This window comes from Phocoena phocoena, chromosome 13 (genome assembly GCF_963924675.1).
Source record: "Phocoena phocoena chromosome 13, mPhoPho1.1, whole genome shotgun sequence".
Lineage (NCBI taxonomy): Eukaryota > Metazoa > Chordata > Mammalia > Artiodactyla > Phocoenidae > Phocoena > Phocoena phocoena.
Window position 1 is genome coordinate 11984953 of NC_089231.1, and position 13364 is coordinate 11998316.

The following is a 13364-nucleotide window of genomic DNA, read 5'->3' on the forward strand; positions in this document are numbered from 1 at the left end:
GTCCACCTTCTGAGGAATGCTCCCAATTTCAGCAGCCCACATCGTCCTCAGAAATTTCAAAGATTGGTCTTAGCTTTGAATTTTAAATGAATTTATCAGTCAGACCCCCTTTGTCTTATAGGTAGCTATGTTTTTAACTCTTTTGCCCTCCTTTCTCTAAGAAGGCAATTCTTATGATCTCATCATATTTTTCACTAAGTTCCTCATAACGGTTGTTAAGTTCTAGTCCCATTTCACTGGATTATGGGACTAGGCTAGTGAATTAAAAATACCCTTGTGGCAATGTGTAAATGTATATTGTATCCCATTACATGAGAATGTAAATCGCCCCGGTTCGATTTAGAAATTGGGATTGAAAATCAGTTTGCTTATAGGTCTATAACAGCCTGAAATACCTCTTTGGCCTATTGCACTTTCTGTCATATCAGGTACAGCTAAGGCAATCAGTGAAACCATTTAGTTTAATCCTGGAGTATAGACTGTTAACCTCCAGGAACCATCTGCTTTAAGAACTGGCCAGATAAGAAAGAATGTATTACAGGCCTGCTGCCTAGTCATTTATTTCCTAACAGGCAAATTACATCTTCATATTCACAGAGTTGGAGAATACATGCTCATATTCAAATTGTCGACATCAAACCAAGCATTATACTGACATCATGCTTTCCACTTACATCAGAAGGATTCTAAGGGTATTGACCACGTAAACAAGATATGGTACTACAAAATGGAAAAAAAAAAGAAGAAAAAGCATCTCCCTTTTACTTTTATGTACACTTTCTATATATAATAAGGCATTGTCTCTGTAGCCAGGAATATGTTGTTAATTCATTTTCCTAAACATAATTCTTAATCTACACTCTCACCAACGTATTATCTCTGTCTGGACTAAATATAAGTCCTCTTCATTTACTTCTAACTTACAAAAGCAAATTTATTAACTAGAAAGTAAAACATTTCATTTTATTATATTTTTAAATCCTATTTAAAATATAGCTTGATAAATAGAACTCATTTCTTGGCTCTGCTAAAAAAACAAAGACTAACTCTGAAAGGAAAATGCTCTGTTTTCTAGGAGAAAAAAAGAAATGTGTTTCCCTTTCCAAACATACTTATTGTTTAACACTGGTGGCAACTTTATGAGACTAATGTGATCTAATATACTAGGCCCCTTGCAGCTTAATGAATTGACTGAAGACAAAAACCCGACACCAGATCTTTACTACTCCAGGTGCCCAGGAAGTATTTCAGGGCCAGATGTCTGAAAGGAGTAATGTGATTTTGTAGTTACTATCTCTGAGGCTGGGAAAGAGGTACATTCAGTTTGGTTCATTTTTATTTCAATGTTCTTTTACTTTTCACTCTTCTCCATAGTGTCAATATAGTTCACATTTCTTAAGGAGTGGTAAAATAGTATCTCATTAACTCCGTGTCTTTGGCTTGTGCAGACATTCTTTTTATAGATCTGCCTTTGCTGTTTCAATTCAGAAAGCATTAAATTTAAAGATGTGTACTCTATTGCATCATAAATAAAACAGTCAAGTGGGAGAGCCCATTTTAAGCATCCATGCTGTCAGGTCATTTCCCCATAAAGAAAATTATACAGGAGAAAGTTAGACATTTGTTTGGCATAACTAATTTTATCTTCAAGTGGGAGGCTGGCAGGGCCCCAAATATATTTGCACTCTATTCTTCAAAAGCAATGGACTGTTAGGCCCTTTCATTCAATGTTTTTCCTTCCATATGATCAGTTCCTAGGTGTTCTCTCATGGAAAAAATAGAGTTTTGACCATAGAATGAACGAAGTTGATTTTCACTTAACTTTTTATTGTCTCTCAATGTTTTAGTTCTGGCTAAGATTTAAAATATAACTCTGTATTGAACTTCAGGGTATTCCAGTGGAAAAAAAAATGATAATGAATGTGTATATATCCAAAGAAAGTATTTTATTTTATTCCCAAAATATTCAGAGGATTTTTCCAAAGTACCTAAGAAATCCTGAGAACAAAGACTTTTTTTTTCAAATATTATTTAAACTTCTTTAGCGCCATGGCTATATTAAAAGAAAAGATATTGTTGATGTTGGGTGTGGCTGCTTTACTCTGATGTCTGCATTTGAAAGTGAATATATATGTATACAGACATAGGAGTACTTTGCTCCAGACCTATAGGATAATCTCAAGGATCCACAGTCAAGGTCCATATTTGCATTAAAAGGAAAATCTGAGGCATGTGTGATTTAGATAATGAATTTGGAGCCTTAACTAATATTACCACAATGTTTCAATGATTTGTTCTCCTTAGTAGCATAACCAACAAAGTGAATTTTGCTAGTTTCCATAGCGAGCAGTATGAAAGGAAGATAGCCATCCTAATTTTCGGGTTTTTTTTTCAAATCATCATTTTGTACACTTTATTTTTTGTTTCTCTTTTTTTTTTGTATATCTTTATTGGAGTATAATTGCTTTACAATGTTGTGTTAGTTTCTGCTGTACAGCAAAGTGAATCAGCCATATGCATACATATATCCCCATATACCCTCCCTCTTGAGCCTCCGTCCCACCCTCCCTATTCCACCCCTCTAGGCAAAGCATCGAGCTGATCTCCCTGTGCTATGCAGCAGCTTCCCACTAGCTATTAATTTTACATTTATTAGTGTATATATGTCAATGTTACTCTCTCACTTCATCCCAGCTTCCCCTTACCCCTCTGGGTCCTCAAGTCCATTCTCTACGTCTGTGTCTTTATTCCTGCCCTGCCCCTAAGGTTCATCAGTACCATTTTTTTAGATTCCATAGATGTGCATTAGCATACAATATTTGTATTTCTCTTTCTGACTTACTTCACTCTGTATGACAGACTCTAGGTCCATCCACCTCATTACAAATAACTCAATTTCATTCCTTTTTATGGCTGACGAAAAGACAACCCTCAGAATGGGAGAAACTATTTGCAAACGAAGCAACTGACAAAGGATTAATCTCTAAAATATACAAGCAGCTCATGCAGCTCAGTATCAAAAAAACAAACAACCCAATCCAAAAATGGGCAGACGACCTAAACAGACATTTCTCCAAAGCAGACATACAGATTGCCAACAAACACATGAAAAGATGCTCAACATCACTAATCATTAGAGCCGTCCTAATTTGGGTTCCTTGATAGACAGTAAACAGCTCCTGGGAACACAAATTAGACAACCAACATATACTACCCACATTTCTACTATTAGAATGATATTTGTATATACATCCCCATGTTTTCCACATAATTTTCACCATAGTTATGATCTCCTTTTTGCAATTGTTTTCTGGACTTAAATAATGAAATGGGCAAGGACAATTCAAGCCTGTATGGGAAGTTTTATTCTAAGCTTTACTTTGTATTTCAAATATTGCTGCTGTAATAGACCTGTAATAATAAACAGGTGTCCTGACCATGTTCTTTAAGAACAACTTTAGTTTCTAGAGTATAGTCTTCTGATGATACAGCTGTTAACTAAAAGTCAGAATATACTTACTGAACCTTCATAATACTTAATTGAGAGAATTTTATGGCCATATTTTAAATTATTTCAACTATACACATGATAAGAATTTTTTTAAATGTAAATAATTACTGATATAAGAGAATATATTAAGATGACAATAATTTATCTAAGCATTCTACCCACCTGACAGAAAAAAATACACTATTTCATTCACTCCCAAAATGTTAGTTTAAAAAATTTTACCTATAGTTCTTGCTTCAAAAGCAAAACTGATACTTTACCCTCTATTATGCCTAAGTATTCTTTTGTAAATAGTAAGACACTTTGATTTGCTTTGATGTTCAGGAAATAATATGAAAGCATTTTTGGTTTTTGTTGAGGGACTGAAATAATGATCCTTGTAAGCAAGAATCAGAAAAAATCATTCCAAGCTCAGAACTTACCAATATACAAATTTGGGAAAATGGGAATTTCATCTTGTTGAGTGCAAAACTGAAGGGATTTTCAAATGCTTGAGCTTCTATACTCAGATCTTTTCAGGATAATCAGAAATCCTGATGTAATAGCAAACTCAGGAAATCCTGCCTTACTACTTTCTTCTCAAACCAAGATTCAAAATTTTCAAATGATGTGGGCAAAGAAATATCAGTCTCTTGGAAGCTGACTAGGATTTAGACCTCTGAATTTTACATAGTTTGCCCCTCTGTCTGATCTTCTGGTACTCTGAGAGCTGTTTTTTAATCTATACTAGTCTAGGACTTTCACATACTTACTTCTAAACAAGGAAAAAGCTCTTTTCCATTAAAAGATTGATTTCTCTTTGAAGTACAGCCCCAGTCAAACCATGTATATTTAAAAAAAAAAAAAAAACACATCAAGGCATCAATCAAGAGTGATATGGGATGACTAGTTTGATATCAAAGAGCTATTATAGATTAAAAGTTGCAGATAACAGAATGTGTGGGCTTAATTCTATGATATTTTAGGTAACACATATATACGTAAATAACATGGATATGTATTTTTCAATGTATAACCTTTCCATCCACCAAGAAATGTGAATAAATAGTGTGATAACCTATGATTAATATATTTCTATAATTTCCTTTTGGTTTGTAAGTTTTCATTAATATATTTTATCAGGTTACTATTTAAGCAGTAATCTACTTTTCCTTTTTCTCTCAGTCCAGCTTTATATTTCCATCTTTATACTCCCTATCAATTTATTACCAGTAAGATGAATAAATACTATTATTTTAAAAACTGGAAAATAATCTGTCAACCAAGACAGAGAGTTTGATTCTTCACTTTTAGGGCTAGATTTACACTATAAAGTTCTATGTTATTCAAATATATTACATTTAATCACTCACTCCTTTCTATTGGCTTCAGTAGCAAGATCACCAGATAATGCACTTTTCTGGTTATCCTCCTAATTCTCCTTCTCCTTCTCATCCTGTGTTTGAGCTTTAAATGTTAGAATTCCCCAAGGCTCCATTCTGAGCTGTCAGTGTTCTTTTGGAAACTTTTTTCTAGGTGATCTTATCCATTCCCATGGCTATAATGGAATCTATATGTCAAGGACTCCAAAATTAAACTGTAGTCCAGCTGCCTTACAGAACTTCAGACTCATATATTTAATTTTCTATTTAAAATATCCATGTTGATATCTAAAAGGAGAAGAAAAAAGAAAGAAAAAAAGCATGGAAAAGAGAAAGAGAAAGAAAATAGGCAAACAGCCAACCAAACAATGGGCGAACAAACATAACAAAACATAGCCCAAACTGACCACTTCATCTTCTTGGGTAAATCTCTCTCTAGTCTTTGCCAACTCAGTTAGTGGCACTATTATCCAGCCAGTCACTGCACTTGGACGTTGGAAGTTACTGCTGACATCTCTCTTTCCTTTGCCACCACAATGGTCCATCACCAAGTTCTGTCAAATCAAATCCTGTTGCATCCTCACCAAGCTCCAGTCACAATAACAATATTTCCATTCCTTAATTTCACCAAATGCTTTCTCATCTCAACGTAGTCACTCTCATATTCTCGTGCACAAGTGCCTGAAATGATTCCCCAGCATCCTTCAGTAGAAGATCTATAACTCCTACTCTACTCTCAGCTCCCAGCTTAAAAATCACTTTGTAAAGAGAACTTTCCAGATAACCATTCCAAGGGTGGATCTCCTTATTCTGTGTTCTCACTGAACCAGCATCTTTAAAAATATTTTTTTCTTATTCATCTATCTTATCTTTCGGCCTAGAACCTATCTATGCTTTAGCTTATTGTAGTTTCAACACAATATCCTTCTCTGCTTTTGTGTAGAGCACAGAGGGGAAGGCATTTTTCCCAAAAGATTTATACTGTCTTTTCAAGAGGATAAATTCTTGTGAGAAAAAAAGAAAATTCGATTGGAAGTCATTTTCAATAATCAGCGTTCTTTATAAGGTAACAAGGTAAAAGCAATTCTTTTGGAGATTAAACACTGAAGGGGATGAGCTTAATTGGAAGATCACAATCAAGTAGCTGGGAGTCCTGCTGGAGAAGTATTATCCTAGTCTAGAGAAATACGGAACAAGAAGGACCTTGTGCACTTCCCATCACCAGAGATATTATTCTCAATTTCAGGAGTCAAAAGACTTTATATTCCTCTTTTATAAATTCATTTTCTTGTTAAATAATGTATAAAGTAAACCATGAAGTTGAATTAAATAAAATGAAAAGTAAAAAACACTATCAAATTAAGTAATAAAAGTTAGTACATTGTAAAATATTAATAAAATGTAGACAACCAACAAAGGTGTTGAAAGTAAAATAACAAAAGAGAAAGAAGGCATAACAACTTACACAAAAGCTGTTTTAAAAGTACTATTGAAGAGAGTTAATCATTTATTTATTTATTCTACTGGTTTTATTTATTTATTTTTACGGTTTTCTTTTTTTTTTAACGTCTTTATTGGAGTATAATTGCTTTACAATGGTGTGTTAGTTTCTGCTTTATAACAAAGTGAATCAGCTATACATATACATACATCCCCATATCTCTTCTCTCTTGCGTCTCCCTCCCTCCCACCCTCCCTATCCCACCCCTCTAGGTGGTCACAAAGCCCGAGCTGATCTCCCTGTGCTAGGCGGCTGCTTCCCACTAGCTATCTGTTTTACGTTTGGTAGTGTATATATGTCCATGCCACTCTCTCACTTTGTCACAGCTTACCCTTCCCCCTCCCCATATCCTCAAGTCCATTCTCTAGTAGGTCTGCATCTTTATTCCCGACCTGCCCCTAGTTTCTTCATTTTTTCTCTTTAGATTCCATATATATGTGTTAGCATACGGTATTTGTTTTTCTCTTTTAACGCAGGGTCTCTCAACCTTAGCACTACTGACATTTTTTTTTTTTTTTTTTTAGCACTACTGACATTTTTGAGTTGGATAATTCCTTACAGTTAGGGGAAGGGGAGATGTGACCTGTAAATTGTAGAATTACCCATTAGATGCCAGTACTGATCCTCCCCGTGTTTGTGACAACTGAAATTATTTCCAAACATTGTCGAATGTCTCAAAGAGAGCAACATCACCCTCCTCATCCTTTCCCACTGAGCATCCCCAGCTTCATGTGGCTTCATGTGAAGAGAACGTGACTTTGTACACAAATATCTAGGTTTCAGTCTTAACAATGAAATCTTGGAAAAGTCACTTAATCAACATATAGCAAAAATTTACCTCAGGAAAATGGAGATAACTACACTGCCTACTTCACAGATTATTCAAGTGCTTTCAAGAAAATAATGACAAAGTAGAAAAAGAAAAATCAAAACCGGGGAATAGAAGACTTTAAAATGCAGATAAAAAGGTCAAACCTAATTGTTATACTGCAGTTTCAAATTTTACTCTGATCTTTTTGGTGGCCAAAGTGAAAAGAAAGGTGATTACTTGCATAATCAGACAGGAGACAGAAAGCCAGTTCCTGTAGGAAGCATGGGTGCTCTTAGCACTTTCCTATTAGACATTCCTGACGTTACAAAGGAGATGAGGAAGGACACAGAGGACAGAGCCCTTAACGCTTTGATGGCAAGTATACTCCTATTTTGATACGGTTCTTGAGTTGTGTTCTTCAATAAAAGCTCGGTGGATAACATTAAAACATAATCTAGTGAAGGCAACTCTGTGATCAACTCAGCTACTGAAGCCCAGCTTGATTTAAGTATCATGATTTAAGGCTATGATTTAAAGTATCAAGATCAAAAAAATAAATAATAAATAAATAAAGTATCAAGCTCAGTGATTTGGCTGTAGAGCCTTCAAGATTTTCAATAAGTATTATTTTTTTCACTCTGGCTTTTTATAAGATCTTGATATCCATTATTTTGAGATTACATTTGTAGATGAAGGCTTATTATATAGATAAACTGCATAACAAGGCAATTAAAATTATTTTCTCCCTTTTCCTACCCAAGTATACCAGCATCTGCCATCTTCTGTAGTTGGTACAGGGTATCTATCTGCCTGGGCAAAGCAATGGGAGTCGAGTATGTAGTAGGTAGAAAAGGTGGTGAGAAAAAAAGAGACAAAAGTGTAATCCAGTGATCCAGACTTGTACCTTGAAAAGTTATTTGATAAATTTCTTTAACTCCACATTACTGTTGCACACTGTTTATGAATTTTGCTAATCTTATCTCTCTTCAATATTCTCTCTTAGTATAATCATAATATTGTTAATTACTGTATTCCTCCAATACTTAAACTTCCTGAGCTAATCTTTTTACATAAGAAAAACAAACAACAAACTGGAAGAGAGATTTCTGGGTGTAGAGTTTGGAAACAAGGAGCCTATTTGTTCAATGACCTCCTCTCTGCTGTAAACACCACAGCATCAGTCCACTGAAAGGCAGGGAATATTTCTTTTTTCTTTTTGTTTGTTTGTTTAGTAATTCCTCATTAATACTGTTTATGAAATCATTAAAATAATATAGTCTGCGGGGACATGAGTGCTGTCTGGTGAACACCTGAGGCATGACTGGTTACCAGCTGAGCTCCCTCACTCTTGATATAAGGTAGCCTCTTCTTCCTCTCCAAACCACCAATTAATAAACAGAAAATAGTCTTTCTTCAATACAGAGAGTCCAAAGCCCCCCATGTCAGCTAATTTAAAGACAATGTGTCTGTGCAGATCTACAAAGGAAGCAAGAGGACTCTGGCTAAGAAAAGGGGCAACCCCAGAGAATTTCCTGGAAATATAACGCTTTGCACATAACTGCGGCTCACTAAATAAATATTAAATAAAGGAGAATATCATGTGGTAGGTTGGCTATTGGCCAGGGAGAAATATATTTACAATTAGGAAGTCAGTAACCACCTGCCTAAGGGGATCAACAGAGATCATTTAATTATTTGAGGATAAAAAGCATGTTACAATGTATTCCTTTCAGAGTAATAAAATACTTTTTGTTCTTTCAAACACTTGAGGAACACTGAGATTGTATAAGTGTTAAAGTTTTCAGATTAATTATTTCTTCCAGATGCTCATGTAATTCCCATTTGTTATCTGATTTCTTACATAAGGTCACATGCAATCTAAGAGGCAAGCCAGAAATCCCCGTGGCAAATTTTGGCAAAAGAAGGCAAAAAAGTTGAAAAATAAAGACCTCCCAATGTTTGAGCTTCTCTTTTTATAAAAGCTGATGTGGCTGGCTTGGCAACTCGTTAAGCAAATCAGTGCTAATTGCTAACACTTTAGCAAATTAAAGAGGCGTGAGAGGGCAGCTGACAGTCTGGAAGAAGTGCGGACTAACTAAAACCTCAGGGGTCCAACTCAGCCTAGTCATAATGAGGGGCATTTCCTGGGGAAGCCAGTAAAGAAGGCAATTCTGTGATTACTTTTCAAGTAAGGAAATGAACAAAATACTTTCAAGAACTTTTGAAATCTATGTCTTTTTGCACAAGGTCCAGTCAATTCCACCCCCATGAAAGGAAGTTTGTGGAGAAGCTAAACTAACCTGAGGATTGTCATGAGCCCACCAGTTTACTGAAACAAATGAGAGATGCCTACATGGGATAGAAAAGATAATACAAGATAAATTCAAAGGGGGGAAATAAATATTAATTCTCTAAGATAATACTAGTAGGTTCAAGATGAGAGTTACCCATTTAGAGTTCCTTTTGCCAATCAACCACTGTTTTCGTATCAGAAAAATAAAACTTCAAGAAGTTAGATATGTGTAAAGTTATACAATACAGGAGCCTGAGATAGGGCTGGGCTCTTCAATTCTTGGTTTATGCTTCTTTCCACTGGATCTTAATACAGCCATACGCTGGTAAATGTAAAATCCGTGCATCAGAACAGACAGAATTAGGCAATGCATATGATGTACTTTATGCTCAACTTAATAAATGATTCTCAACTACGTTTAGATGCAGAGAGAACAGAAGAGCTTTGTAGATGTTGGCTTTCAGAAAGAAGTTGTAAACGTAGGTATGAATTTTTAGAGGAATACTGGAGTTAAAAAGAGATTTTAGGTCTTCTACATGGCAATTTTCTGCATCCAATCAGATGAATAAAACCTTCATGAAAGAAGGGTAAACTAGGGATCATTATATGTGTAGAGCAAGAAAAGAAGGAAAAAGAGGAGTGAGTTAAGAAGACAGTATTTTCAGAGGAGAATGAGGAAAGGGCAGTGCTGTGGATATTGAGGAAAGAGACGGTCAACACTGGCGAGTCTTTCAAAGAAGTTATGAAATATGAGAATGTAAAAGTCAATATCTCAGCTGATGAAGAGCTCATGTGGACCTCGAGGGGAGGTATTCCATAAAGCTGAGGTCTCAGAAGCCAAGGTGAGATACCTTGCGGGTCAACTGGGAGCAGTCACTGACTCAATTATTCTTAGACTTCGACTTTGTAACTGAGTCCTGGAGGGGTGTGTGTGTATATGTGTGTGTGATTTTAAATAGAGAGGAAAAAGGAAATCTACAAAAGGGCACATGGAAATTGTTTTTCAAGAAAGATCTTGAACACTAACAAAACACAAACAAAACCAAAGTAGTTACTTATCCTCACTCCCCTTTGCATAATTCTAAAAGGCACCACTTGCATAGGCAATGATGTAAACGATGTTACCTGGAATTCTGCAAAGTGGCTGCCCTTTATTTTTATTTCCATAAAATTAATATTAAAAATATAGAAAATGTATCAGAATAATTAATAAAAAACAGCAATGCATGTATATAAACATGAATGTATGAACCCTTTTATAATTTCACTAAATTGTTATTAAAATGTAGTCACAAACTAGTATTAGGGATTTGAGTGTTACTATTATGGCTTTTTCCAAATCACAAAGAAAGGCTATGCCAGAGCTACAACAAGAATATACGTCCCTTAGTTTACTATAAATCCATTCAGATTTGTTTCCCAAAACCAAATTTGCAAATGAATATAATGAATAAAGAGCTAAACAAACAAACACAAATATTAGAATTGGAAAAATCTAACCAAAGCTCTATTTTGATTACGTTTATTTCACATTTTAACTTCCTTAAAAGAGTAAATAAAAAATAGTGGGGACTTCCCTGGTGGTCCAGTGAGTAAGACGAAGCGCTTCCATTGCAGGGGGCGGGGTTCGATCCCTGGCCGGGGAACTAGATCCCACGTGCATGCCGCAACTAAGTGTCCTCCTGCAACAACTAAAAAGGAAAGATCCCTCAGGCAGCAAGGAAGATCCCGCGTGCAGCAACTAAGACCCGGCGCAGCCTAAATAAATAAATAAATATTTAAAAAAAAAAAAAAAAAAAAAAAATAGTGAAGATTAGTTGGTTTCAATTTTTTACTATATAAGAGGGGAAAGCTGTTACTAATAACTATTTAACTTAAGATATATTCCTATCTGTTCAATCTGATCTGTACTTCTCACACTTGGCTGTTTATTGGGATTACCTGGGAGTCCTGGGTTCTACCCCAGGGATACTGACCGAACTGCTATGAGATGTGGCCTGGCATCAGTATTGTTAAAAACTCCTTGGAGTTACTTTAGTTTGCAGTCAAGTTTAAGAACCAATGTTCCAGGCCAAAATATCATCTGGTAGCCAGCTTCCTTTATGAAAATTATTAAGCTTGTTCAAAAGAGCTGGCAAAGGGCATTTTGATAAGAGGTTTAAATTGAAATGTGTGGGTAGAAAAGCAGATTTGGGGATACACTGGATGATCCTTGGAGCTCCACTCAAGAGTGGAACAAGTACCTAAACCAAAATTGTATTTTCCAAGTGCTGGTTTTGTTTGTTTGTTTTTGCAAGATTAGAAACACATTTGATTGTACCTGCAGCCTGCAGAAACATCAAAAACCAGGAGATGTGGCCCTCCAAGTATTAAAGATTTCACAATTGGGAAGGACTGTAACCGAGTTACCAGGCATCAGAACCCAAACTCCTCTGCTCAGATCCAGAAACTTGAGTTCACGCTTTCCATTGGGGTGAACAGCATGATCAAAAATACAACAGAATCATCCATAAGCCAGCATGTCAACTTATTTTCATCCAAAAGTACTCATCTGCATAGGTTACTCTATTTTAAGGCATATCCAATTTGGAGACCAACTTACATATGAAAGGTGGCTTGACAAGAAGGCAATTGGGAAGATGTTCGCTGTACAAGGGCCATGAGTATCCTCCAGTCATGTAGCATCAGACAATCATCTCTTTAAAGTGTTGCTTAAATACTGATAAATCCTTGCTCTGTGTCTTTCCTCTTTCTAGACTCTGTGCTGACTGCTGCAGTGATTATACCAAAAGTGGACAGACAATCTTATTAAAGTTATAGGTACCTTAACCTCACTCAGGATGCCTCGGTGATCTTTAGCATACATTTCAGGCTCTTTGGCACAGTGGCTAACAGCATGTGCTCAGAAATCTGATTGCCTAGGTTTAAATTCTGATCCCACCACTCACCAGCTTGACTAATTAAATTCTCTTAACCTTCAGTTTTCTCATCTATAAAATGCAAACAGTAATGATACGAATCTCATACATCACTTGTGAAGACTAAATAATGCATTAATTGCAAATAACACAGTGTTTGGCACTGGCAGTAAAATATTCATTATAGGGCTTCCCTGGTGGCGCAGTGGTTGGGAGTCCGCCTGCCGATGCAGGGGACACGGGTTCGTGCCCCGGTCTGGGAGGATCCCACATGCCGCGGAGCGGCTGGGCCCGTGGGCCATGGCTGCTGGGCCTGCGCGTCCGGAGCCTGTGCTCTGCAACGGGAGAGGCCACAGCAGTGAGAGGCCCGCGTACCGCAAAAAAAAAAAAAAAAAAAAAAAAAAAAAAAATATTCATTATAATTATTAATTATTTTGCCAAATCATCATCAGCAACATATTTTATTCCGCTCCTACCACATGTTACTTAATTATGAGTGAGAATAGTACATTGTAGAAAGGACAATGGGTGAAAGGCACAAGTGTCTGTGAAAGTCAGCCCTTAATCCATAGAAACATAAAACTCAGCCAAAAGAACTTCTTCCTTACAAGTCCAGAAATTTCTGAATAAGATTAAATATACCTGTTTGGGGCTCACTATATCTTTTTATTAAATGTTATAGCCTTTCTTTTGTTTTAGTTCCAAATAACTGACAGTGTTATATTTCTAGCAACTATTAAAAGGAATTCAATGTATGTAATCCAAAGAACACTTTTTTTTAAATAGAGACATCTCATACAGTCACCAACTGAAACATACATAGAAACAATGTGATCATAACAAATTATCAGCATAAATAATAGCAGATCACAAATAATCAGTGTGACATGCAGCATATTAAGAAATAAACAATATTAGATATAGGAACCTGTAAAATGCCTTTAATTTGCAGTACAGTAACCAACAGCC

The 13364-nt window shown here is 35.9% G+C and overlaps 1 pseudogene; it reads left to right on the forward strand.

Moving 5' to 3' along the window:
- Positions 1-13364, forward strand: part of LOC136132489 (serine/threonine-protein phosphatase 2A 56 kDa regulatory subunit gamma isoform-like) — an 80095-nt pseudogene that overhangs the window by 44369 nt on the left and 22362 nt on the right.